At 43.0% G+C, this 23699-nt stretch overlaps 1 protein-coding gene and 1 long non-coding RNA gene across 4 annotated transcripts in view; one reads left to right on the forward strand and one right to left on the reverse strand.

Moving 5' to 3' along the window:
• UNC5C (unc-5 netrin receptor C) overlaps positions 1–23699 on the forward strand; it is a 700386-nt gene that overhangs the window by 348863 nt on the left and 327824 nt on the right. The window lies entirely within an intron of this gene.
• On the reverse strand, positions 9317–19565 carry LOC117366487. Its single transcript, XR_004540591.1, has 3 exons — positions 19458–19565; positions 11243–11456; positions 9317–9714 (listed from the first exon to the last, which is right to left on the reverse strand). It is a non-coding gene; the product is annotated as an uncharacterized LOC117366487 (long non-coding RNA).

The raw sequence follows: 23699 nt of genomic DNA on the forward strand, positions 1-23699 counted from the left end.
CCATGTTCTGTCTTTCCATACTACTTATATATGCTTATACAGAATAGCACTTAGACACCCTGCTGGAATTTTTTTGCAGCTGTGTACATGTGCATAAGTGCTGATATTCTGTATATCAGAGGTCTTCAAATACATCCTTGAGGTCCATAACACAGCCTGGTTTTCAGGATTTTCATAATGAATACGTAGGAGACCTATTTGCATTCACTGTTTCCCTTGCACGCAAATAGATCTCATACATATTCATTATGGAAATCCTGAAAACCAAGCTGGGTTGTAGACCTCAAGGACTAGATTTGAAGACCCTTGCTGTATATTAATGTGCAGAAATTTGGGCCCCTAGTTAGAAACAGAGAAACATGATGGCAGATAGAGGTCAAATGGTCCATCTAGTCTGCTCATCTGCAACATCAACTATCTCCTCCTCTCCTTATGAAACATCACATGCATGTCCTACACTTTTATAAATAAAAACACAGTCTTTTTTCTCCATCACCTCTACCGGGAGACTATTCCACCCATCTATCACCATTTCTGTAAAAAAAAGTATTTCCTTAGATTACTCCTGAGCCTATCACCTCTTAATATCATCCCATGCTATCTCACCCTGGAGTTTCCTTTCAATTGAAAGACTCGCCTCCTGCATATTTATGCTACATAGGTATTTAAACATTTCTATCATATCTCCCCTCTCCCAATTTTCCTCCATATTGAGATCTTTAAGTTTGTCCCCATATGCCTTATGACAAAGACCACCGACCATTTTAGTAGCCTTCCTATGTACTGACTCCACCCTGTTTATATCTTTTTGAAGGTGCGGTTTCCAGAATTATACACAATATTCTAAATGAGGTCTCACAGAGGCATCGACACCTCCTTTTTCCTACTGTCAATTCCCCTCCCTGTGCACCCAAGCATCCTTCTTGCTTTTGCCGTCACCTTTTCAACCTGTTTGGCCACCTTAAGATCATCGCATACTATCACACCCAAATCCCATTCCTCTTTCATGCACAAAAGTTCTTCACCCCCTAAACCATATCGTTCCACTAGGTTTTGCAGCCCAAATGTATAGCCTTGCATTTCTTAGCATTAAATCTTAGCTGCCAAAACAAGGACATCTATCTGCTATGATATCTGAAAGGAGCTTTTGTTCCTTTGTCATCTGATAGCTAATTATGATCATTTAAAGACGTGTTATAAAAAAAACTCTTCAGCTTGTATATAGTTGGGGTATATTGTTAACATCTTACGTGTTGCCCCGAAGTATAACTCCCAATTCTTTGAGATTTGGTGAAATTAATGAATGATTGCAACTAAAGTGGGTATTTTTAGATACCACCTTCCACTGATTTTCTTCATTTTTACAAGCTCTGTGCATCTTCACTTGCAGAGCTCCCAGTGGAGAGCAGTCGCTCCTTTTGGTTAGTGGAGCAGATGCTTTTTTTATTTTTCCTGGCAAGACTTTAACCTTTCATCAGTAGCACACTGGAGTTTCTGCTGGTACAGCATTGTTTACTTAAACCCCGATGGCTTGTACTACAGTCCCAGAGCCGAGTATTTAAACAACTTATTTCAGTCTGATAAACTGCAAGGTAACTCCATATTACATCAGAGAGCCTCAAATAACCCCGGGAGCTCCTAATCCCATGATGATTTAGGGGGTCATTTACTAAAAACGAGTGCAATGTTATTTGCAGGAGTATCCACAGGAATGCAATGTGTCCTATGGCAAATAGCATGAGTTATGGGTGCAGTTTTCAAACTTTCCGCACTGAAACAAGATCTGTGTCTGCCCTTGGCCTTTGTATTACACTGGTCAGCAAGCATTTTACTACTGGAGTTCTGTCACCTGTACTTTAACAAGGGCCACATGCTGACTCTAAATCTGAAAACAGTTTTTGTCTATCACATCCTGTTTTAAAGTTATGTGTCAGTTTGTGTTTATATTATTTTGTTAATAACACTACCGTGAAGCGTCAATATTTTACTGTTTCAGTAACACAATATTGTGTTGTTGTTTTTTTTTATTTCAAAGTTTCTTTTTATTAAGAAAAGAAGTATACAAAGAAGTAAACCACAATCCGAATACAAAGAACCAGGAACAAAGTAAAACACCAGACTAGAGGGTCTACCGCGTGGTTTCTGCGCGGAGACAAAAGATACTCAGCAAAAGCCAAGAAGAACCCACCCCCCAAACCCCCCCCCAACCCCACCCCACACCCCCCAAGCACTCCAGTGTCAGAAATTCAGAAGAGCACTTCGGGCACCCGGAGACAAATTGTCCTAAACCGGAGCCCAAACCGCTCGGAATTTCCTCCATTGACCAGGGCCACTCTTTTTAGTATCCAAATATTCATACTTCAGCAAAGTAAACAGTTCATTTTTCCACATTGTGAGGGTAGGCACCTCGGCCTGCCTCCATAACAAGAGGATACATTTACGAGATAACAAAAAAGCCTTCTTCAGCAACAGGGAATTACCCCTAGAAAGTCCCAAAGAGGTAAAGTGATAAAAAAGGAAAACCTTCGCTCCAAGGGGAAGTCGTTTCTTTAAGATCGTCTGTAGATGAAGGCCAACAAAAGACCAGAAGGTTTGTATTCTGTCACAGGACCAAAACATATGCAACAAACCAGCAGGGGCAGCACGGCATTTAGGGCATTCAGCATGAGTTGCAATACCAGCCACCAAGGCCTTATATGGGGAAATGTAAAGTCTCAACAATATTGTTTTTAGGACAACTCATTGATCACATATACCAGTAATTTGAAAGTTTATACTAAAATGTGATTGTGCTGCTTTTTCTACCTGTGAATTTTTATATTTTGTTTGTTTTTGTCTAAGATATAATTATTATGAACAGATGAGGTGGTGTTAACCATCCTGATAATTTCTGTTATGTCTGTGGACATAAAAACATAAGAAAGCCTTACTGAGCCAGACCAATGGCTAATCAAGTCCAGTAGCCCATTCTCACAGTGGACAATCCAGGTTACTAGTACCTGGCCAAACCCAAGGTGTAGCAGTATTCCATGCTACCGATACAGGGCAAGCAGTGGCTTCCCCTGTGTCTTTCTCAATAACAGACTGTGGACTTTTCCTCCAGGAGCATGTCCAAACCTTTCTTAAAACCAGTTATTTTAAAGATACAACATTATAAACACAAAATACATACATAGTATGGACAATTTACTGCACAAGATCAGCGAAAGAATCTGTCCAGCAGACTTCAAAGTGCATGCAAGCATTATTTTGGCAGATACAATGTGAAGCACCTACTGTTAGTACATCATGAGAAAATCTATCTTCCAGCACTTCACATAAAACTGGGTCTGCTGAAAAATTTCGTCAAGGCGATGGACAGAAATGGTGACGTGTTTCAGCACCTAAGAAGTACGTTTGGTTTTGAGAAAAGTGAAGCCAAAATCAAAGAAGGTGTTTTTATTGGACCCGAAATCTGTGAACTGATCTTTGATGATGCGTTCAAACAGAAGCTGAACCCAGCTGAATCAGCAGCATGGGAAGCATTCGTGCTAGTTGTTCAGAATTTTCTTGGTAATAACAGATCAGAGAATTATGCTGAGCTTGTGGAGAACATGCTGACAGTGGGTGGCAGAATGTCACTTAAAATGCACTTCTTACACCTACCTCTACTTCTTCCCACCCAATCTTGGTGATGTCTGCAATGAGCATAGGGAAAGATTTCATCAAGATATCAAGGTGATGGAAAGCAGATATCAGGGAAAATTCAATCACAGTATGATGGGTGACTATTGGTGTTGCAAAGAGAGACAAATGTACAGTGCAAGCGTAAAAGCAAGTGTCTCAAATATTTCTGAACATGCTGCATCACTTTTGTGTGAGTTAAGAGAGGCATAAATATATGCTGTAACATGTCTCCTTATTGTCTTCGTGTTTTGTTTTGAGAGTAAACTTCTTAACACAAGTTTGGTGGGACACAGTTCATACTCGCAATATTGTGCCAATATGGCAAACTGTCTAAAAAAAAAATCAGTAAAGTGTATCTCAGAAACCTGATGTGCTAGCTGAATTTAAATTACAGATCTGAAATCAGCGTCATTAAATTAACTAAGAACACTTCTTAAGTTCTCAGTAGCAAAGATAAACTTTTTTTTTTGTTGACTAATGTTATGTGCGTGTTTACACTTTGAAACTTGCCCATGCCATTTGCACCTCCTTTACCTGTGGATACTTGATCCATGGAAAATAATGTATATACAACAGAAAATGCAATTTGCATGTGTTATTTTCTTTCCCTGATCTACACACCACCTGCCTCCCTCCCCACCCCTCCAAACACACACACACACACACAGACTTGACAAGTTACCAAGTCTAGGAGGGACACTTTTTAGCCGGTCTCAGTTTTAAACTTACATCCCACAGTAAAATATTTGTAGTAAAATATTTGCAGTCTATGATTCTATCAATTGAAATGAGTGTTGCAGGTCCCATAATGCACCATGATGAGGTTGGCAGAAATCCAGGACCAGCCCAAAATTCTCCCTTCTGTAAATGGGTAAATTAGCAGGCCTGCACACCCCACGAGCCCCCCTCTAATTGCAGTTAAAGTGGAACAGTGCAAATCCTTTCAGCCACTTTCAGGGATGCCAGTATTCGGACAGCCAGTTTACCCAGGTAAACTGCTATCTCCTCATGTGAATGGCTTGGGGAATAGCTCTCTCTATTACTTCCCAAGCTTGAGCAAGAGAGGACTCAATGATTCCTAACAACCTCACATCTTCCAGATTTAGCTCTGTGCTGTCGCAGTGAGGACCTGTTTCACGGTCACATTTCCAGACTTGAAGCAAAACTTCACCTTGTCCGGTCCTAGAAAACAAGCCCGAGTGGGGAACAGCAATATTCACAGTGAGACATTGTGCTTGTTTTCTACTGCATAATGTGCACGTTCAGCAAGGCAGCTGTAGCATTATTAAATATTGAGCACATCAGACTTACTAATGCACCCTCTAGAGTAGAAAGGCAGGGAAATGATCCAGTCTGACATCCACATAGTTTAATGCTCTTTGGAAGAGCTGCTGAAACGCTCCCTTTTCTTCATGGACCATAGATCACGAACCACACTTAAAAGCATTAAAAAAAATTATATGTACGGTAATGACCAGAAAAGAGGGATCTGATTGAGCTGTAGAGCTGGAACTATGGTGCTGCCATTTTGATCTGATCAGTACCATCCCCAAAAGTGAAATAAAGCTCATCCCGGGGTCATGGTATGGCTCAGCCGAAGCACAGTGGCCGTACCAGCGCGCCGGAGAATAAACTCCCCCTGTCCATCAGTCGATTGTCAGCGACAGCCGAATATTGCTCTTGTCAGGAGGCAAGAGAGAGAGGAATGCCACAAATCACAAACAGATCACACGTATATAATTGCTTTGCAAACAAATCTGTTCGCAACCACGCTGGAGCAAATTGAGAAAGAAGCTTGTGTTCTTGTCGCGTTTTATTTGTTTCTCCTGTCCATATTCCATCTCTAGAGGATCCCTGTGAGCAGATCGTGGGGAGGGGAGAGGGAGTAGCCCATGGAAAACATGATTATTGCATAAGATAGGATCTGCCTTATTTTAAGGGACTTGATATCTACAGCCGGGATCCTTTCATTATCCATTTGAACCCTGCTCTTAACTCTGTTCACCCCTTTACTTCTGGACAATGTTTGTTTTCTTTTTTTTTTTTTTCCTTTCCAAAGCCGTTTAGTGGTTGCTTCTCACAAAGGCTATTAATAAAGAAGACATTTTTTGAAAGGATGGGTTAGTTTGAAAGGGGCATTTCTTCAATACTTCCCATTGTAACTGATTCTTGTTAATAGAGCCAGGCGGTAATGGGAAGTATGATGGATTTTGTTCTCTCACGCTGATGAAGTGATTAATGGAAGTAGCTGCTGTATCAGAGCTTAAGCAGTAGTAGTGAAGGGGAAAAGCTTTCTGCAAGAGATGATAGAATTAATAATATGAGAATTGTTTATCTTCCCTGGAGAGCTGGAGGCTAGAGAGACCAAAAAAAAAAAAAAAATATCCGTATGTACAGTACATGGAGCTAGTTTCTGCCAAACTGCAGAGTGTTGGCAAGGGGCACGCCTAGGTGCTGGAACATAATTCACTATGGAAAGGTGTGAGCTAGATGCTGAAGAAAAAAATTAGACGACAAAGATTTATTTATTTATATAATACTAGTCATTAAGCCCGTTACATTAACGGGTGCTAGAATACTGTTCACCCTCTATGTTGCCCCTTCCATTCATGCCCTCTCTTCTCTTTCCATCCAGTGTGCGCCCCCTCTCTCTCTGTCCCATATGGCCTCTCTCCATCTCCTCTTTCCTTTTCCCTTGGTCTGGCATACCTTCCTCCTTCCCTCCATGCCCTGCCATCTGTTCTTCCCTCCAAGCCACTCTCCCCTGTGCTCACTTTCCTCCTTCAACTACTTCATCGGGCAACAGCAGCATTCACAATTCATTGCTGTTGCTGGCTTCAGGTATTCCTCTCTGGCCGGTCCTGTGTTCATGAAGTAGGCAGGACCGGCCAGAGAGGAAGGCCTGAAGCCGCAACAGCAGCGAATTGTAAACGCTGCTGCTGCCTGAAGCACCCGAGGCAGACGGTTCTCTCCCCTCCCAGCCCAACCCCCGCTGACTTTGCGACCCTTCCGGCGAGATGACTTTAATAGCAAACCTCCCTCCAGCGTTGGCAGCCGCAGCACGCTAAACAGGCTGGGTCGCGGCTTTCTTCTGCCGTTGAGTCTATCTGTCTCGTCATTGATGACATCATTAGTGACGCGGCAGAGGGACTCAACTGCAGGAGAAAGTCGCGAACCAGCCTGTTTAACGTGCTGCGACTGCCAACGCTGGAGGGAGGTTTGTGTAGAAGCGATATGTGTCTTCTATGTGTCTCTTCCCCTGCAGTACCTTTGCAGCACTTTGCTGCAGCGCATCCTCCCATCCTGAGTCTGTTTCTCCCGCTTTGTGTAGCCACCGCATACGCACTCTGGCCACGGACTACGGATCAGGGAAGACAGATCACGCAGGTCTGAGTGCGCATGCGCGGCTAGCTTTTTATTATATAGGATGTTAAAGAATTTGTGTTTTTAATATTAAAAGGGCTTGCTTCTTTGTGTCTTTTCTCTGCACATTTTTTCTAGGACATAAATTGGGAAGTTTTACTCAAAGGGAAGTATTTTGGGTTTAACTCATACTTTTTTCTCAAAAGCGACTTACATTCAGGTTCTGTGGCTATTTCTCTGTCCATGGAGAGCTTACAGTCTAAGGGGCCTTTTTCCTATAGCATCTTAGCATTCAGTGCACTAAGGTTTAATAAAAGAGCCTCTACGTTTGTATCTGAGGTAATGAAGGGTTAAGGGAACACTTCTATTTATTTTATTTATTTATTTATTATTAAAAAGTTTATTACTTGCTACATTCTACTATTCTGAGTGAATCACACTATAAAGTATATGTAGAGCAGCATAATAATAATAATAAAAATCTAAGTCCGTTTTGGGCCTAGGACGCTAGTCGCCTAAAGTTGGCAGCATCCAAAGTCCATTCTCGAAAAATACATCCCCCAATTTTTATTTATTTTTTTTTTTTTTCGAGAATCGTCTTAATTACACTGTAAGTGGCCTTGGGCAGGCTTAAGTGTTACCATGCGTCTACATCAGGGGTGCCCAACGCGTCGATCGCGATCGACCAGTAGCTCAGGAAGGCAACGCGAGTCGATCGCGGAGCCTATCCCGGACTCTGTGATAGACTCGTGTTGCCGTCCTAATCTACGGGCCGATCAGCCTTCCTCTCCAGTTTTCTTTCTCCCTAGTGCCTTTTAGCTGCGCGATCCGCCCAGCAGTCATCTGCCGCTGCTGAACAAAAAACCGGGTCCTGCCTTCGCGGAAACAGAAAGTAGGCAGGACCCGGCAGGAAGAAGAACAAATGCTTGTCTCCCGCATTAGCCCGTAGCGAACGCTTGCTTCAGGGCTCTCAACATGTGCGTGCCGGCTTCTCTTCTCTTCCCTCCGAAACCGGAAGTTATGTCCGGGGGGGAGGGGAGAAGGGAAGCCGGCGCGCACATGTTGAGAGCCCTGAAGCAAGCGTTCGCTACGGGCTAATGCGGGAGACAAGCATTTGTTCTTCTTCCTGCCGGGTCCTGCCTACTTTCTGTTTCCGCGAAGGCAGGACCCGGCAGCATTTCCCCTAATAGGTCGATCGCGATCTTGGGCTGATCAGCCTTCCTCTTCCCGATGGCAGAATTGACGTCAGGGAGAGGAATGCTGGTTGGCCGAAGCAGGGAGAGCTTGGGGCCTGTTATTGGTGGCGTTTGGGTCCTGGTCCCCGATGGCAATGGCAGTGGCAGTGGCTTGGGGGAGGGCAGGGAGAAAGAAAGAAAAAGGACAGGCAGGGAGACAGAAGGAAAGAAGAGAAACAGAAAAAAATGAAAGGGAGGCAGAGAGAAAGAAAGGGCAGGGAAGAGGAAGGAAAAGTTGGGGGAAGAAATGAGGTCTGGAGGAGAAGAAGCATACAGGCTAAAAGAAGGGAAGAAAGATTGTATGCACAGTCAGAAGAAGAAAGTGCAACCAGAGACTCATGAAATCACCAGACAAGGTAGGGAAAATTATTTTATTTTAAATTTTGTGATCAAAATGTGTCTGAATTTATATCTGCTGTCTATATTTTACAATAAGGTCCCCTTTTACTAAACCGCAATAGAGGTTTTTAGCGCAGGGAGCCTAGGAGTGTCGAGAGCAGCGCTGGGCATTCAGCGCAGCTCCCTGCACTAAAAACTGCTAACGTGGTTTAGTAAAAAGGGAGGGAGTATATTTGTCTATTTTTGTATGGTTGTTACTGAAGTGATAGTGCATAGAGTCATCTGCTTTGACCTCTTTGAAAACCCTGGAATAGGAATGATGATTAACATTTTCTATGCGTACAGTGTGCGTTGTGTTTTTTTTAAATTTTATTGTTGGTAGATCATTGTGACTTGGTCATTTAAAAAGTAGCTCGCAAGCCCAAAAAGTGTGGGCACCCCTGGTCTACATAGATGCGAGACAGACACCTTAAATGTAAGCCTGCAAAATGCTGGCCTACATTTTGGACGTCTGACCAGAACGTTAGACGCAATTCTCTTTTGGACACCAAAGAGTGATTGACATGCAATCAGCAGGTGCTTCTTAGACGGCCACCGATATCGGCGTCCAAAAGAGAATCGGGCCCTTAGCATTTACAGTGCATTATCTAAACCAAAAATATAGCGTCATCGTCATTATTTTCTCGATAAAATATTCTGGGGCCAATGCAGAAAACCACAGCGAGCCTATCACAGGGCGTATGTGCATGTTATTAGGTGCAGAATGGGGAGAGGGGTTGTACACACAAGTCACACTGAAAACATGGCCGCATGCTGTATTACTGTAAAACGTATTGTAATGATCTCATTTAGGTATTCCAAGCAAAGCAGAGAACTTTTGGCACACGCACAATGTGAGAAATTTTTCAGCATAGAGAGGGGGGTTCACGGAAAGGATCTTGTGCAAGTTTCTGAGATTTAATTGCCAGTTACATATTTTTTTTGCAACCAGATGGAAGCACTTGCAAGTTTTACAAAGACAGACAGAAAGTAACAGAGATTTGTCTGAACAGAATTAGTTAGGTGCCTTCGACTCGTGCTAGATTCCTTGCGCCTTGGATGAATTACAGATCTAAAAAGAGAATGAAACAGAAATTAACAGCACACATCAACACCTATTCTTCTGTGCCTAATTATGAACCTTGCAAAAATGTTCCTTACAATAAACCTTTCCAAGACTCATTTTAGGTAACTGCTATAGGCAGGTGAGTATGGCTTGTTTGCAGGGAGTTGGGAGTAGCAGTGTACAATGAGGTTATCTGCCTCTGGAACGACATGCCTTATACACCTTCAGCCTTTTACTGCTCTTCTGTGCTCTAGAGAGAGTGTGTATGTATATATATATATATACACACACACATTCAGGGCTCCTTTTATCAAGGTGCGGTAGGCGGTTAACGCGCGTTCAAACGCCTGCCACGCTAGTCGCTAACGCCTTCTTTGATGAGGCGTTAGGTTTTTGGCTTGCCGCGGGGGTTAGCGCGTGATGAAATGTCCGACGTACTAACCCCCGTAGCGCACCTTGATAAAAGGAGCCCTCAGTTTTCAGTGGTTCCAGTCATTTAGAGGGCCTTTAACGCATGCTTACTATAGCATAAAATGGCATATTGTGGGCCACAATGAAGCATCCTGCTGTATTTATTACCTGCTTGTGTCACCAGTGTACTAAAGAATAAAGCAATGTTTTTATCTGGTGATTAATGCAGAAAATAGAAAATCGGCCATTTTCTGGCCGTGGCAAAAAAGTGGCCTTAGCGTGCAGGAAAACCCCACATAAGAGCAAGCAATGGCCACTCTTTGCCATATAGAAGGGCCTCTTAGAGACTATAATCCCTAATGGCTCCTTTTACAAAGACACAATAAAGGTTTCTACCGGTAAGGTAAATGCTCTGACGCTCATAGGAATTCTATGAGCATTGGAGCATTTACCTCGCCGGCCCGCAGTAGAAACCACTACCACAGCTTTGTAAAAGCCAGCGTAAGTTCTTGTGTTTATTAACAATGCATCTTGCAAGTCAAAATGCCGCCGAGGGTTTCCACATGTATTAAAAATTTTTTGAAAAATGTTTTCATGGGTAAAACAGTACATAAGTGAAAGAAGCCAAGGCCAGGAACCATAGCAGCCGGTAGCAGAAGAGTTTGCCTCTCGCCTTTAATGTGGCTGTGCTTGATGGCCTTAATCCTCTCAGACTCCGTCCCTTTTTTCTTGCTATGCCATATGCAACAGACTTTCTGAGTCATTCCGTCAGACTCTGTCTCTAGCAGTATTCAAATCCAAGCTAAACGCCTACTTTTGTGAGGCGGCTTTCAACACCTAACTGCCACTCACTGTAAAATGCCCTATGTCCATCTTATCATTCTCTCTGCAAGAAACTCCCTGGCTCCTATATGTCCTGTCTGTCCAAATTAGATTGTAAGCTCTTCAGAGCAGGGTCAGCCAATTACGTGTCAAATCTACAGTGCTGCATAGCCTTTCAATGCTATAGAAATGATAAATAGTCATAGTTTAACAAGCACACTTTCTTTAAGGCACAGAGCTGAGATGAAGCCAGTTAATGACAGGAATTTTTTTTTTGTTGCAAAGGAATGTGATTAGTTACCATTATGAAGACTGCATATTTTTTTTTCTTTTTGTTTGTCTGCATTAGTCTTGTCTAAGCAAGATTTTGTTGTGCAGGAATTGTTATCAGGTTGCTGCAGAGGCAGCCTTTGGAGCACCTGAGGGGAGAAAGTCATTGTTGTTGGTAAAAGTGAGATCTGGTGACTAGATTTAGAGCTCCCGATGAATGCATTCTGTTCACTCCTGGAGAAATTCTGCGAGAAAGAAATTGAAAAGTTTGGCAAACAATATTTTCCAGCTACTGTGTGTATCCAAATAAAACAATATAAAGCAGTAATTATTTCTATTGTTAACCATTTTTATGTTGACTATATAAGGTGGTACAATAAATACTAAAATATCTCTGAGTAATAATTTTAAAATACAAATATAGAAAAATGTTATTACTTAAAAGAATCCAATTTTTTGTGGAGAACTCCCCCTTCATATAGTCTAATTCTTCTTTCTGGCACGATACCCCGGCTATCTCTCTCCTTCTCCTCCACTTCTTCCTCCTCCTATTTATCATTTCTATAACGCTGAAAGGCATACCTAGCGCTGTATATTACCTCCCAAGTCCAACCCTCCCCTATCCCTGGGTTCAGCCCTCCCATCTCATGCTCCAGGGTCAACTCCCAACTTTTTTCCCTATCTCTTTATCTCCTGTCCTCTAAGCTTAATAACTCCTGGTCTTCTTTCTTTCTGCCTATCCCAAGGTTCAACCTAGAAATTCTCTCTTCCCCTCCTCAGGCTCAAATGTGCTCTCCAGTTTACACGCCTTGCATTCCCAAACTCCACCAACTTTGTCCCAAAGTTTCTCTCTCCCTCCTTCCAGCTCTCCCATCGTTCTCTCTCTTTCTCCTCACCTCCTGTCCCCCATACTGCGTACTCTCTAACTCTTCACCTATCCCCAGTTTATGCTCTAGCACTCTCTCCTTATGGTGAACCCTTGCTGACCCCTTCCATCCTTGCCTATTTGGACCTCAGAAATGGACTCAGAACAGCAGTATAGGGCTTACCTAAGGCAGTCACCATTTTTATCCAGCCCTTGAGGCAGCCCTGACCTTCAGCCTGGCCACTAGGAAAGTAATTCTATAAATTGGTGCCTTGAATTAGGTGCTACAATGGGGTACAATGAATAGCATTTCTATAGTGGCACTTAGGCACCTAGCATGTTATAGAATATTTTAAAAGGCTTGGATAATTTCCTAAAAGAGAAGTCAATAGGCCATTATTGGGATGGCTTGGGGAAATCCACTGATTATTCATAGGATAAACAACATGAAATCTGTTTTATTACTTGGGATCTAGCTAGGTATTTGGAACCTGGGTTGGCCACTGTTGGAAACAGGATACTGGGCTTCATGGACCTACAGTCTGTTCCAGTACAGCAGTTCTTATGTTATTAACATAAACTCACTTAGGAGCATCGAAAGCTTGGCATGATCACTTATGCCAGGTCAGTGATTGGTATAAGTGGGCATGCCTAGAGTAAATGCACCCACAATGCAATGCACCCAGTGGATAATATTCTAGAAACTGTGTGTGTCTGCCCATGCTCCAACCCCTTGCTGTTATGAGCCACAACACTTTTGTGGCACGTAGTGTATTTGGCACTTATCTGCCAATTAAGACATCACTTATGCACACATATATATATACACATCACACACACACATATATATATGTATAGAATTACCTCCTAGAAGTCATAGTTGTCTCATGGCTGAGACTGCTTTATCCTCTCCCTCCCTCACAGAAGTTCTGAGTCTAGAGAGCAACATGGGGACAAAAATTCATCCCCATTCCCATTCCCACCCTGTCTCTGCAATGAAATGCACTTTGTAACCCCTTCCCCTCATTTTTCATCCCTGTCCTGTCTCTGCAGTCTTAATTTTCTTCCTCATATATCCTTGCTCATAGCTAGTCTAGCCTAATACATCACCAATTTCCTCTGTGATTAGAATGCATCCGTTAAATGGCTCTCTAACAAAAATAAAATCAATGCACAGACAATGCTAGCAGAAAACCATGTCTGTTTCATACACACACAACACAAATGCACTCTTGCCCAGAATGGAATAAGTAATCACAAACTAAAAGTAGAAATTTGTAGACAAAAGTTAAACTGAACTGCCATGAAGCTAAACTCTGCATACTCTGAAACACCACAGAAACAGAGATGCATGTCCCCTAATACTGTGCAAAATATAGAGATAGATATAAATTTGAAAAAACTGACAAATTACAATCACTAATTTAAAAATTAAAACATGGAAATAAAAAAAGGGAAAATAGGATACCATTTTAATGGACTAATACATTTTTCAATTAACTTTTAGAGGTCAAAACATCCTTCCTTGGGTCAGTACAGTATTCTGCTAATACAGTATCCTGTCTTGATCTGAGGAAGGGGTTTTGGTCTCCAAACGTTATCCAAAAATATATTAAAATTAGTACAATAAAAAGATCACCTTATTTCCATTTTCTGTTTATAAACATTCATCAACACAGCTTTATCCTAAAGCAAAAAAAAAAATAAAAAAATTATTTTTTTTTACCTTTGTTGTCTCTGGTTTCTGCTTTCCTCATCTTATCTTCACTTTCTTCATTCCATTGACGGTATGCCCTCTTTCTTTTCCCCTTCCATACACTGTCCACCCTCTCCCCCCTTCCATATGGTATCTGCCATCTTTCTATGACCATTGCATAAATTGTATACCCTCTCCCACTTCCATATAACACCTGCCCCCCTCTATTCAGCCTGTGCCCCCTCTCTCCTTTTTACATGATTCATTCCAGCCACCCTTCTCTCCATTTTTATCTCTCCTCTCACTGTCTCCACCTCCCCTTCCCCCTTACTCTGGCATCTCTCTCTCCTTTCCTGACTTCCTTCCCTCCCCACCTTATGGTCTGGCACCTTCCCTTCCATCTCTGCATCTCTTCCCCCACCCCATCCCACTACCTGGCATATCTGCACCCTCATGGTTTGGCATCTCTCTCCTTTCCTTTGCTCCCTCTAGGTCTGGTATCCCTGTCTCCTTCCCTTCCATCTCTCCCTCCCCCTTCCCCTCCCTCTCCATGCTTTATCCTCTGGCATCTCTTCCCTCTCCTCTCTTTTCCTTCCCTCCTTCCCTCCTCCCTCCCCATGGTCTGGCATTTATCTCTTCTCCCTTAACTTACCTGGTCTTCCTTCTCCCTCTCTCCCACCCCAATTTTGCAGCTTTCTCTCTTATCCCTCCCTTCCCTCAGTTGGGTTTGGCATTTTTCTCTTATTCCCCCCTCCCCCATGGATACTTCTCTCTCTCAGAACATTGCAGAGGGAAAGCACCAGCTTAGCTCCCACAGTCCTGCCTCCCTCTTTAAGTTGAATGGGTCTCTGGCAGCAGCAGCAGCGATTCCCACATACTGCCTGTCACTGACCCGGAATCTTCCTCTCTGCTGCAAAACAGGAAGTTTGTAGCAGAGGGGAAGCTTCAAGAGTCAGTCACAGGCAGCGTGTGGAAATCGCTGCTGCAGATATGTTCAACTTGAAGAGAGATGCAGGACCATTACTAGAATGCCACGATGCAGGACCATTACTAGAATGCCACGATAATGGTCCCTGTTTCCATGGCACTACTGCAGAATGGTCTATCTGTACCGTGGTATTCCTGGGGATTTTTAAAGTTCTCCAAAAAATCTTCTATACAGGAATGAGAAAGAAAATCAAATCCAACTCCTATAACTTTCCACATATGTTCAAAAAATAATTTACTTAAGCCACAGTTTCATTGAAAGTTTCATGCACATCTGTTCTTATAATAATGAATAAGGGGAGAGCCTCAGAACCCCGTGAGTAATAATGTTAATTACTGCACTAGAAAGGGAACAGATCTTCACCGACTCTTAACCCCCCTCCTACCTACAGCAGACACAGTAAATGTTTCAAAATAGTGTCAAAAAGGTCAAAACTACTTAGCTTGTAGGTAGAATGTTCAATGATTTTGTAAATACTGTATATTTTTGCCTCTGCCAGTCTGAGGCTCTCCCCTTATTCATTATTATAAGAATAAATGTGCCTGAAACTTTCAATGAAACTGTGGCTTAAGTAAATCATTTTTTGAACATATGTGGGAAAGTTATAGGAGTTGGATTTTTAAAGTTCTCCCCATTACCACGGTAATGATTCCCATGTCACTCTTTAGTTCTGACACCAAAGTGTCTCTCTGTACTTATCCTGCCCTGATAACCCGGGCCTTCGTCTTCTTCTTCCCAGTCTCCCTTGGGGTTCTTCTTCCCCCAAGTGTCCGATTGGTGCAGACTATTATTGCTAGGAAGTGACTCTGCTTCTTATTTTTCCAATTTGCTCAAATTTCATGCCGTTCTGAGTGATTAGCTGTCTGCTGTCTCCTCTCCCATTGGCCAACCTTGTCCCCTGATTGGCCAGCTCACCCTTCAGCACTGCTTTTTTCTTCTGCTGGGCCCCTGATTGGCAAATTGTATTATTTTGCACCTCGTCCCTGTTTCTATATCATTTATAAATATATTGAATAGCAGGGGTCAGTGCTCGGACCGCTGCTATTCAATATATTTATAAATGATATAGAAACAGGGACAAAGTGCAAAATAATAAAATTTGTGGACGACACCAAACTATTTAGTGGTGTTTGGACTAAAAAGGACTGTGAGGAATTACAAAGGGACCTGAACAAGCTAGGGGAGTGGGCGACGAGATGGCAGATGAAGTTCAATGTAGAGAAATGTAAAGTATTGCATGTAGGAAGCAAAAACCCGAGGTACAACTATACGATGGGAGGGATGTTATTGAGTGAGAGTACCCAAGAAAGGGACTTGGGGGTAATAGTGGATAAGACAATGAAGCCGTCGGCACAGTGCGCAGCGGCCGCTAATAGAGCGAATAGAATGCTAGGTATAATCAAGAAGGGTATTACAACCAGAACGAAAGAAGTTATCCTGCTGTTGTATCGGGCAATGGTGCGTCCGCATCTGGAGTACTGCGCCCAATATTGGTCACCGTACCTTAAGAAGGATATGGCGATACTCGAGAGGGTTCAGAGGAGAGCGATATGTTTGATAAAAGGTATGGAAAACCTTTCATACAATGAGAGACTGGAGAAATTGGGGCTCTTTTCCCTGGAGAAGAGGAGAATTAGAGGGGATCTGATAGAGACTTACAAGATCATGAAGGGCATAGAGAAAGTGGAGAGGGACAGATTCTTCAAACGTTCGAAAACTACAAGAACGAGAGGGCATTCGGAAAAGTTGAAAGGGGACAGATTCAAAACCAATGCTAGGAAGTTTGGACACCTGGAATGCGCTTCCAGAGGGCGTGATAGGACAGGGTACGGTATTAGGGTTCAAGAAGAGATTGGACAATTTTCTGAAGGAGAAGGGGATAGAGGGGTACAGATAGAGGACTACTACACAGGTCCTGGACCTGTTGGGCCGCCGCGTGAGCGGACTGCTGGGTGCGATGGACCTCTGGTCTGACCCAGCAGAGGCACTTCTTATGTTCTTATGGCACAGCACTCTCAGCCCTCCCCTGCAGCTCCTGTGTTTCTGTTTTTACAATATCCACAATGATGAATATGCATGAAAGAGATTTGCATATAGTGGTGGCAGTAGATATATTTAAATCAATCTTATGTAAATTCATTATGGATATCCTGATTGGCAAGGGAGTACTCCAGGACTTACTTGGGAAACACTGTCGTATGGTACTTTGAAACGGCAAAAACTGTAGGTTTCAACACAATAAAGCTGCATCTTCATCAAGGGAATAGATTACATGCACAGTTTAGATGTAACACTTAAAGCAAATATGCAAGCTTCCTGTTATCAGGACAGGATAAGTATAGAGAAACACTTTGGTGTCAAAGCTAGAGAGTGGCACAGGAATGGTTACACTGCCATAAGCTAACTCCATAGTCAGATACTGTTGTATTAGTTGATATTTTGCAGTGATTCCCCATTTCCTCACAAATTTTGCATAATCTATGGTGTGATCTGTTTTCATTCTGTAAGAAACACCCCCACCATATTTGATAGATAACTTGCTTTGAAAATTTGGTGCTGAGTTCTTGGGAGTTGTGCCTGTATTATGCTTCTGTGTGATGTTTGAAGAACCCCATTGAAAGCCAAATATGTATATGTACTCTTTCAAGGCACACTTGTGTCAAATTTTCACCACTTAAATGTGCCTATTCTTTCTGGCCTGCTGAGTTCACTCCAGAGCAAGTACATCGGAGTGGGGTGGACTGGCAGCTGGCAGCTACAGTCATCGTGGGACCTTGCTGCATGAAGGGAGAGAAAGGAGCAGGATTGCTGGAATGGAAGTGGTGGAGGGAAAGAAAGGGGGCAGGGTGGTATGGAAGGGTGGTGCTGATAGAATTGATGTACAGAGAAAGGGGAGAGACATAAGGGGGAAGGATATTGGAGGGAAAGAAAGGGGGCAGATGCTGATTGAAGAGGGGTGGATGGTGAGAGAAAGGGCAGACATTGGATGGTAGGGTGGAGCCTATGCTGGATGGAAGTGCTGATGGGAGAGATAAGGGAGCAAATGCAGGAAGGAAATGAAAGGAGAGAAAGAGGGGAGCAGACAATGGATGGAAGTGGACAGAGAGAGGAGAAGGTACTAGATGGAAGGGTTGGAGAAAAAGGGTACATGATGGAAGGAGGGGATAAATAAAAGGAGGGCGCATGATGGGGAGAAAAGGATTGAGTTAGGGAAACACTGGAGGGGTGAGGGAAAGAGGTGGCAAGCTTTAGGTAGACAGTAAAAAAGGACATTGATGAGAGGGTAATAAGAACGCAATCTAGACAGATGCAGAAAATAAATTGAAAAGGAAAATGAGGGAAAAAATGGAAAGGGATTGCAGAGGAAAGGTGTGGGAGAGGGAAGGAGAGGAGAGAGATGCCAGACCAATGGGGGTGAAAGGAGAGACGGAAGGGGAAGGCATACAGTTTCTGGAAGGGGCATAGAAGGAGAGAAGATGCCATATAGAGGAAGAGAGATGGCAGACAGTGGATGGAAGGAAGCAAGTTACAAGAAGATGAGGAAAGCAGAAACCACAGAAGCCAAAGGTGGAAAAAAATTTTCTATTTATTTATTGCTTTAGGAAACATGTGTCACTGTTTCTGTGGTGCAGTGTATGCAGAGTCCAGCTTCTCACTGGTTCAATTTAACCTTTGTCTATGTATTTCTATTTTATCCCCCCCTTTTACAAAACTGTGGAGCGTTTTTTAGCGCCAGCCGTGGTGGTAGCAGCTCTGATGCTCAGAATTCTATGAGCATCAGAGCTGTTACCACCGTGGCTAAAATCCACACTACAGTTTTGTAAAAGAGGGAGGGGTTAGTTTGTGATGACATATTCCATACTAGGCAAAGGTGTTTTCTATGTTCTGTGTGTTCAAAATACATGGTTTTTTGTTAGGATTGACTGCAGGATTGATCTGTACTAGTTTGGCTTGTTTACCGTAGTTTTACAATGGGTGTATTGATGTTGTACTGCTCACTGCAGTATGTAAGATGCTGCCTTTTCCTAGGCACTCATGTGTGACATGTGGCTTGTTACTAAAAATCATGTTTTTGTACAGATGGGGGGGTGTCAAAAAATGATGGGCCCCGGGTGTCACATATGCTAGGTACGCCACTGTATAGTATATGAGTTTATATATCTGTGTGTAAGGGAAAGGCACATTTTGACATTCTTGTTTCTAAAAGGATTCAAATGAAAGTGGATCTCAGGAATACCAAATGCGCTGCAGGACTCAGCAGTGGGTCCTGCAGGAAATTAGTTGTTGCAGAAAGAAACTACAGTCTGTAACCCAATACAGTGGGAAGGTTTTCATGAGTATCTGATACACTTTTCACTGAATTTATATTGTTTCCGAGAGTCTTACGGTCTAGACCGTTATAGTGCCCCACTGTGCACCCTGAAATCAATCCATTAATGTTGCCAGTCTGAACGCACATAGGGTGGTACTATCAATCAACCAGTTAATCTCCTAGCATAGCTTTTCACCTCCTCACGCCACAGGGAAGGCGAAAGGGGTTTTGGCCTCTTGTAAATGAACACATGTCTTCCAAGGGCTACTCTGTACAAGTTCTCTTCCTATATAAAAAAAGCTTTGTTGTTTCCAGAAACCCAGTGATTACCTTCCCTGTATATGCGAGACCTTTACGTCAGTGGGAGAAAATTAAAAGGGCTTACTTGCTTCTTCTTGTTTTTTCAAGATTCCTTGTTTGCAGCTGCTTTTCTGGAAGCAGAGAATATTTCCATGTTTTTGGCTCTGCTAGTCATAGTATGACTTCCATGACGCCTGCCTTTTATCTCCCTTAAGATTCCTCAGTGCTTATAAAAGCAGAAATTGATAGATAAAGCCCCGCCCCAGAATATTGGCCTAATTCCAGACTGTTTTCTTGTCCAGTTGATTAAAGATTTTCATAGGAGGGTGGAAACATTGTGTGTGCTGGGGGCAGAAGAAAGGGGAGGCTTTTGCTGGCAGAAGTCATCTTTCCCCTAGAATTTAGCTAATGGATTTCTAACAAGATTTAAAGTTCTGCTGGGATAAATCAGTCATAGACAATACAATTTATGTTTCCTTGAGACATGAAGTGGCTGCAGAATGAAGCGAAAACCAAAGTTAATCTTATATGCAGTTTTTTTTTAGCTGAATTATCATTCCTATCATATTGTTGGAAATTGTTACATAGTTCCCCAAAATAATCCAGGGTTTTGTGACCATCATAAAAAAATAATTTTCCTGGATCGTATATTTTATCAGTTTTCTGAATATGACCGTGAAAACCTGCCTAGCCAGCAGTATCGGCACAAGGACTGAGATTTACAGATGCCTTCTAAAGTCATGTCATCAGCCCATCTCTAGATTTCAAAAATTGAGAGTTTGTTCTTATTTGAGGGGAGAGAATTTGGTGGTACAGTTTAAACACTAACAAAATAATTTGATATGCATTTGATTTAAATACCAGCTTTCTTAGGATCAGGGAAAACTGTAGGGAAGCACTGACAGGGTAGGAAGATCTGGGTGACAAATACCAATAAGCTTAAAAACCACCAGTCATGGTAGGATCAAACAATATACATTGGCTAAGGCAGTGGTTGTTCATTTTTTTATGGTCATGACCCCAAATAGTAGCCAAATAAAATTCTAGTGCAGTGTGTCTAGTGGTCCTGAACGCTAGAGTCTTGTATCTGAACTAGCAAATTGCTCGCAGAAAACTGTCAGTCATGTTTTCACTCCACCTCCTTCCCAGGGAGCTGCTCCTGCCCTCCTCAGTTCATTTTCTAGCAAGTTACTCTGAAGTGTTTTTGATCCACTCTGCGGTTTTATTATTTTTAGTGTTCTTATTATTTTTAGTGTTCTTTGGAGACTCGCCCAGAGATTTCCATTTGGTGGACCTCTGCCTGGGAGAAGATGCAGACTCATATGACATAAGTCTGCTGTTAGCAGGATCAGCACTTGGGGTCACCTAGCTAGATAGCCTGCTTTAATATTTTTGAGCTCAGGGGCCATCCCCTGCATAGCTGCTCGCATCCTTGATTTAGTCAGGAGCTTGTGCGCAGGCTGTTTGGCTCTTTTCTGGCTTGGCCGGGGCTAACAATAGGCCAACTTTATGATACTCCTTCCTTTCGTGGCATGGTTTTCCAGGAGTTGAGATTCAGTCCACCAAAAGACCAGGTTCATCCAGTGAATCCGTGAGGCAAATTTCTTCTCCCTTGATTCCAGCTAAATCCTATGCTGAAGCAGTGTAACCGTGGGAAACAGTCACTGCGCCATTCTCTGGTCCATGTCTCAAATGCAATGAAGCATACGGGAGAGGGGCAGGAGCCGAGGGCTCAGCTGCCTCCAAGTTCTCCAGGGCTGGGAATCTGCAAGAAGCACATTCCCGGGGAACGAGACCCTTTCCAGGACCCTCCAAATCTTTATTGGTCAAGCGCAGTTGCATGGGGGCCGCAGAGCCAAGGAGGACTGGCAGTGAGACTTCAAGGCTTCACCTCGGGTTTTGTGAGACATATGTGGAATGCTTATTTAAACTGCTGAGGGCCTTCAGTGTCTGTTAGCGCACCAATGACAGCAGTGCAGGGGGTTTTCCCCTAGACAGGCGCCCCAACCAGATGAGGATGCAGACTTGGACCAGGAGGTTCAGTCTGTCATGGACTGGGAGGAATGCAAGTCCAGTTCCATACTATTTTTATCCCAGGATGAAGTCTCGCTGGCAGAGTCTGGCTGCAGGGGTGCCGTTCTGTTCTCAGGACTCAACGAGATCCCGTTGCCGCTAGCGCTGCTCACTTGCACGTGGGTCTAGTCGGAGTTCTGAAGTCCTCTATGTTAGTTTGCTTCATCGGCGGTACATGGCTAACCACTGGGACTCGGATTTTTGCCATTCCCTTTTTCTTACCCATTATCTGGGTAGAGAACCATTTTGCTCACCACCCTAGAGCTTCAGAAAAACGAACCTCACAGGCTTCTCAGCAAGCCGCCATCTTGGATCCCCCCTCGGCTTGTTTCTCCAATGTAGCACCCTTCTGTACACTTTTTGCATTGAATAATATATACCTCATTAGAAGATCAGCATATGAAGGATCCCCTTATGCTGAAAGTTTTTCCCATGTGAGTGGCTGTGAGGTCCTGTGAAATGTGTTCACGTAGTTTGCAGGGACATGTGCCATTCTCTTCTTTGGGAGTTTGTGTTGGGAGTTTGTTTTTTTCACTAGTATTTGTTTCAGATTAGGTACCTGTCAGTAGGCCAGCATGTGTGGAGCTGGGAATATTTCTTTCAGTAATTCATCCTCCTGGAGTAGTGGCTGTAGATGTTTTATACTTTTTTTTCAGTTTTTCCAGCTCTGGATTGTATGCCAGTACCAGGGGGAATTTTCTCTGTGGTTTTCTTGTTTTTGTACTGCAATAGTTTTTTTCTGGGTATTTCAAGGGAGGAGACAATATTATTGGTGATTATTCTGGAGTTGCCTCCTTCCTTGAAATACACAGAGAAAACTACAGATAGGACTTAATAAAAACCTTGGCTTTCTATTGCATTAGAAACCATGAAATTAGACTGCTTTGCTACCTTCTTATCACCCAAACATATTCCTCTGTCTCTCACCCACTCAGCCCTCCCTGTTTCTCACTTTGCCTACCCCTCCCGCTTCCTGTGAGACTGTCATTGAAATGCTTTTATGTTTCACTTATATATACAACTAGCTGTTGCACGGGTATTTAATTATAGCAATAACACTGAAAATGGATTCAAATAAAGATACTTTATAGTGGTGAATGAAATTATTTTTTTACAGCTTAATAAAAAGTACAATATTCAAATTATAATGTGAAATATTTGACAAAATGAATACAATACAACTAACGCAAAACGTGATTATAAACAACAATTTTAGTTTCACCTCCTGGAGCAAGAACATATAAATTCTTGGGTGAACCAACCCTTGAGCAAGCAACATAGAGTTGTGAGCCGCGAGACCCCCAGAACATATCACCTCAGGTAGTGAGGGATCTGCATACCAAGTTTCGTTCACATCGGTCAAGCCGTTTTTGAATTACAGCGAGAATGGCAGCTTTTTACATTTTTTCCATTGACATGAATGGGTGAAATATGAATTTCTGTTTGTAGCTCCGCCCACGTGTGCAGGTGGGCCGCGAGACCCCCAGAACATATCACCCCAGGTAGTGAGGGATCTGCATACCAAGTTTCGTTCAAATCGGTCAAGCCGTTTGTGAATTACTGTGAGAATGGCAGCTTTTTACATTTTTTCCATTGACCGTGTGCAGGTGGGCCGCGAGACCCCCAGAACATATCACCCCAGGTAGTGAGGGATCTGCATACCAAGTTTCGTTCAAATCGGTCAAGCCGTTTTTGAATTACAGTGAGAATGGCAGCTTTTTACATTTTTTCCATTGACCGTGTGCAGGTGGGCCGCGAGACCCCCAGAACATATCACCCCAGGTAGTGAGGGATCTGCATACCAAGTTTCGTTCAAATCGGTCAAGCCGTTTTTGCGTGATCGCAGCACATACACACACACATACATACATACATACACACATACATACCTCCGATTTTATATATATAGATAAACCTCCGTGACTTCGCGGTTCACGAATCACAGACTATCTGGTGTGTCAAAGCAGCTCCTGATTGGTGTAGCCTGACTTTAGTACCAGGAAGAGGTGGTTGGAAAATACCGAGAATGATTTTCAGCACCCGCCGGCACCCCGGTTGCCCTCTCCTGCCTCTCCAGCCTTCGATCAGCTAACTACAGTTTTTCAAAATTCACGGGTGTTCCTGAAAAGGAACCCCCATAAATTTTGGGGGAGTAATGTACTGATATTTGTCAACATTTGCTTATTTCTGATCTGAAGAAGGGTTACCTTCGAAAGCTAATCAAGAAATGCATTATGTTAGTCCAATAAAAGAG

This window comes from Geotrypetes seraphini, chromosome 1 (genome assembly GCF_902459505.1).
Source record: "Geotrypetes seraphini chromosome 1, aGeoSer1.1, whole genome shotgun sequence".
NCBI lineage: Eukaryota > Metazoa > Chordata > Amphibia > Gymnophiona > Dermophiidae > Geotrypetes > Geotrypetes seraphini.